Here is a 5,810-nt window from a genome sequence, read left to right on the forward strand (position 1 = left end):
TCGAACATTAGAATTTAGAGCCCTTCACAATGGAGGAGGTACAAGACATCAAGAGAAAGTTGAAAGAAACGCTAGAGGATCCAGCTAAGAATGGTCAAGAAGGTGACAAAACAAAAATACAACCCCACCACCTTCACCTCTAGGCTCCTCTACTCCTCCTCTATGTCCAAAACCCTCTATATCCCAAACACAATACTCACCAAAAAGAACAGAAGAGGTAGAAACTCCACTGTGGGCTGCCAAACAAGAACTAGAGAGAAAGGAGATCCTAGAAAACAGATGAGAGCTAATAGATCTAAAGGACCATAGCTAGACCAAGAAACATAGAGAAGAGTGCAAGAAAGTAATTCCCCACAACTTGGACTACTAGGGTTGGTCCAAATCCTGCAAGCACCAGAATGGAGACCATTGGCCAGCCCGTGGAGAGCTCCTCCAATAGGGGTCATGTTGAGTATGGGACTCCAGGTTCCATTTTCTGGCCCGATCCCTAGGACATCAACCAAAAGCTTGATTGTAGCAAATGAAGAGGATGTTAGAGCCGCATATCAAATACTTGACAGAGTCAGAATGCGATCTCTAACACTTTGCAAGAATATAGTATGCTGTGTACTAGGGAAGAAAATATGCACATGGAACATAATCACCTCAAGCATGATCCACATTACCAACCAGAAAGCTAAGGACGCAGAAAAAGAGATTGAGAATCTCAATACAACACTAAGAGAGACTGAGAGCGAACAAGACATTATAACACTGGAAATGGTAGAGGTTTTGAGAGAGGTAAAGAATTTCTAGGAAGAAAAAGAAAGAGTAGAAGGTGAGTTGGAGGCAGCAAAAGATGAAGTGCTAGAGCTGGAGCAAAATTAGAGCTCCAGGACTTGACAATCAAGACACTAAGGGAAACCTCAAGGGCTGCATGGGTAGTTGTTGCAGGAGCAAATAGTCAAGCTATCCAAGCCTTGGAAGCACAAATCACTACCCTCCAAAATGAATTACACCTAGAACAAAGACAAAGAATGCATATGGCAGAAGGGTCCCTAGCCGCAGAAGAAAGAATGAAGACTCAACACCAAGAGCTCCAAAAAGAACACGAAAAGCTCCGACGACAGTTAGCTACTCTGTAAGAGATGTTGGTAGACCAAGCAGAAGAAGCTACAAAGAAAGATATACTTGCTCAACAAAAGATAACAGAACTACAAAAAGAGATAGTCAAAGCAAGGACACAAAATAGAATCGGGGCCCAGTGATCTAGCAACTAGCTCAAGAGACAAGCCCTTGCAAGTTCCTGAAGATGCAAAAGATCTGCAGCACCAAGAAGAATAGCTAAAGATAGAGGAGGAAGTAGAGAAAATGTTAACTGCAGAGGAGGTGACACGCCTCTAAATTTTGATTGAAAGGTCCACAACTGAAGACCACAAGGTACCCTTAGAGTGGGAGACAAGAATGTTACACTATGTAGGAAACAACAAATGTACCATGTGTCTTAAAGTGGTGCGTGATCGAGAAAAAGCGTACCAATCATGAGACAAATAAATGTTTCTACAACACAAATTACATGAGGGAAAGGCCATATGGACCTTCGAGGATTCAACCTTCTCCACCACCACCAAGATACTAGATAGGCCAAAATAACGGATTGCAAGGGGGAGACAAGCCTCGATTAGTGTTGGTCCAACAACCTCCCTTACATCGAGTGAACCAAGCAATTGTGAGATACGCACATCTTGTAGAAACACTCGCAATCCGAGGACCGCTGCCATTGATTTTATATTATGAATAACCAAGTGAGACTTACAAGAGAGAGCCTGAGAGAATTGCATATGCCAACAAAGGCCATATTTTGTGGGTAAGTACAAATGATGTTGCAAAGCCATCATATCTTGCTCAAACAACAAAGAATCACTATATGCAATGGACAAAAACATGCTCATGTTCATAGCAAATCAGAATTATAAACCTAGAGGTTATCCTCCTAGGTCAAGAGAGCCAATGGGGACTTAGCAAGCATCCCAACCAAAAGCTCCTTGCTATGGATGTGGAAGTCATCTTTGGGCAAACGTTTTCCCATACAAGGGTGAATGCAAGAATATTCTTGGGTTTTGTGATGGATGTGGGATAGATCATATCCTTTCAATTTGTCCCAAAAATATCGACAAGAAGGGGAAAGCAACAATGAACATCATTATGATATTTCCATGTTCAAATGGATCCAAAATCGAGCTAACCATTCCAACAAATGTGATTTCTTGAGCTCAAGCTCAAAAAGCTGCAAAAACCACATTGATCGAGGACAAAAACAAATTGCCAGTTCAAACAAAATTTGAGATTTTGTTGGTAAGGACTTAGAGAAAATTGTGGATGGAAAAAAGAGACGAAATGAAATCAAATAGGATCAAAGAGAAAATTGCCTTGGAGACCAAGCTGCAACAAACAACGGAGCAACTTAAAACACCATTTTAGAGAGTTTGAGACTTTAGAGCAAATTTGGGAGTCACCAACGTCTTGAAGATTTGGCCATATGGACAAATCTCAAACTATTTTTCTAGGCCATCTTAAGCTTGTTTTGAAAGTGGGAATTGGGAAATTCCCATATTCACTAATTTGAATGCACTTAATCTTATCATTTGCCATCTTAATCCCATTTCTGGACACTAAATGTCCTAGAAGTTGTCCCTTCCAAACCATGAACACTGACTTGAAGGGGTTCATATAGATCCTCCTCTCTTTGCACCTTTCTCTTTTGCATTTCTTCAATGGAGAAAATTGTGAAATCATTGACGAAGATGGCCAGAAACTTATGCAAGAATTCATTAGAAATTTCCATCATACATCTCTAAAAAGTTTTTGGAGCATTACAAATCCCATATGGCATCACCAGATACATGAATGCTCCCCATAATGTCATTTTGGCCCTATCTTCAGGTGTAATTTGTAGTTGATTATAGCCACTATATCCATCCATAAAGCTGTAGATATCATGGCATGCAATCTCATCCATCATCATTTATATGAATGGTCATGGAAAAGAATCATTAATAGTCTGGGCATTCAACTTTCTATAGTCCACACACACTCTCAACTTCCCATTCTTCTTAGGGACTACCACTATAGGAAACAACCAACCACTACTTGCTACCTCTGTGATGAACCTTGCTTTGAGAAGATTGTCAATCTCCTCCTTCACCCTCTTAGCATAGTTAGGGCTCATTTTGTACTTTTGCATCCAAAATGGTTTGGCATCCGGTTTGAGTGGAATTTTATGTTGGCACACTTTGGGATCTATGCCTTTTAGATCAGTATGTTCCCAAGTGAATACGTCCTTGTATTTTTGGAACACTGCCTTTGACTTTTCTTTGATCTCTGGCTTCAGATGCTTGTTGATATTAATTGTTCTGGGATTTTTCTATGAGCCAAGATTCCATTCCTCTACCTCTTGATCATCTAGTATAGTAACCAGTTTGTACCTCCTCCATTTTGTTTGGCCATTGACTTTGTTTCCTTTTCGGTTTGAATGTCAATAGACTAATCATTGAAAGGATTACCGATTTTTAGAAGATGATTTTGTATTTTAGGTGTTAGTGCCGTTGAATTGCCATCATCAAAATTTACCAAGCTGGTTTCTTCTTCTAGTCTAATATCAAATTTTGATGATATTAATTATTTTGGCAGACACTCATCTATCTGAACTGGTCGTTCTTCAAAGTTTAGCTCAATAAACTTCTATGGATATTGTTGCTGGTGTCTTTCGGCTTTCTCTTTATCCATCATCACAGCACTTTGATAAATCTATGTTAACGAAACAAATGTTCATAGAAGCAAGCATCTTTTCAATATTTTTGGTCCCATACTTCTTGCAAAACTGCTCATGTCTTAGAGCCTTTTTCTAGTTTTTGGTATTATTAGTCTTTGATTTGAATTCTTCTAGAGCTCCAAATAGTCAAGGTCTAGCTTGCATAATTATGAATCACACCAATAGTTTTGAGCCAAGGTCTTCCCTTGCACATCCAATACAAAAAAAATGGTCTTAATCTTTTCCTTCCCCACTCTGATTTTCATATTTCAATCGACCCAGTAACTTGGACTACTCTGTGATCAACCATTCTAACTCTAAATGGGACTGGCTTCATCTCATGAGTTATCCCAAGCTCCTGCCTTAGATGCTTGCCAAGGATATTTATTCCAGCTCCTCTATCTAAAACTACCCAAGACAATGGTTCCCATTGTTTTTGAAGCTTATAATCTATCTCAATCACTCAAACCTCATCATCTCAAACAACTACCAAGTCCACTACTCTAGCTTCAGCCTCAACTTTCCTCTTTTGTTTGATAAATTTTGCGGCTTCTAGCAATGTGTGTATGATATCATCCATTTCTGCTGTCAAATTCTAAATGCGTTCAAAAACCTTCACATAGATCTCATCTTGTTCGTTTTTCTAGAGTTTCTATTGTTTGAACGAAAAGATTTCTTCTCTTGATTATCTTCACAATTCCATCCCATTTCGTCTTATTTGGTTGCTAGTTGGCTCTATGATGAATCCTTTGGTTGGCCCTTCATTAGACAATTGGCCAAGTCTACTTTGGCTTGTCGTGTCTCATTTACTAAAATTTCTATTGCAACAATCGTGGACTCATTGAGGCCAGATGTTGCCTTCTCCTTCTAAGATTCTGAAGACTGCAGAGGTAGCTTTTGAATTGTGCAAGCCGCACAAAACATTCTTGTTGTTCTAAAAACTTCTTGAATAAATTTTTACTTAATATTTACTCCTGCCATTCATCCACTAAGTCTTCTTTTCCCATAGCCTTCCACACCGCTCTCTAATGTTCCCACTTTTTGGCTTCAACAATTTGATTGTTCTCTTCATATGGAATCTCTTCAATAACCACACTCTTTCTTCTGGTAACCACCCTGACTAGTACTAGCTATGGTGTCTTTTGGTCAGATGCTTCCGGTTTTGAACTCTCTAGGCATTAGGCAGCAAAGTGGCCATACTTTCCACAACCATAGTAATTTAGGTTTTGTTTTTCATAATTTTTGTCCCTACCTGTGCTTCCCTGATATCTCCCTCTGCCAGCACCAATGCTTGTACTAGCCTCTTTATCCTTGGACCTGTGACTAGTCCCATCTTCCTTGGGTGCTTTAGGGTTGGTGAGTGCATTCATTGATAAACCCTTTCCTTTCTTGAAATGATGAATCCTAATTCCATAGGTATTCCCTCGGGGGGTTCACTATGTGTAAAACTATCATATCACGTGCGTTCAAGACATGTTTGTAAAATCCCTTATCTGTAAATTTTATTAGGAATATAAAGTACCCTTTTCTTTTAAAATCTATAAGTTTTTTTCAAATTTGAAAAAATAATATACTTCTGTATATATATTTCTGTAAGTTTCAAGAACTTTAAATACCCTTCTGTTGAACTCACATGATAGGTTACATTTTTCTTAGGTGACCTCCCCGTGGTTATTCCAAACATGACCAAAGGCTATACAGTAAGTACATTGAGAACATTCATTTGACATATGGTCCTTTGATCTACACTTGGAAGACCAGATCTTTGTTTTCTTGATTGAGGGTCTTGTCTTGGAAATTTCAACTATCTGTTTGGACATGTCCTCTATCTTCTTGGTCCAAGATCCCTTATTCTTCCCCTTACGTACCCTTAGCTTCTGACTCACTTTTAGATGAACTAGATCTCAAACTAGAACTTGCTATGGTTGTTATCGTCTTATTGCACCCTCGTCGTGGTGCTATGGTTTGTTATCGTCTTATTGCACCCTCATTGTCATTGATGCTATTGTTGTAATCAAAA

The sequence above is a fragment of the Adiantum capillus-veneris genome, chromosome 25, assembly GCF_014529385.1.
Source record: "Adiantum capillus-veneris isolate H3 chromosome 25, ASM1452938v2, whole genome shotgun sequence".
NCBI lineage: Eukaryota > Viridiplantae > Streptophyta > Polypodiopsida > Polypodiales > Pteridaceae > Adiantum > Adiantum capillus-veneris.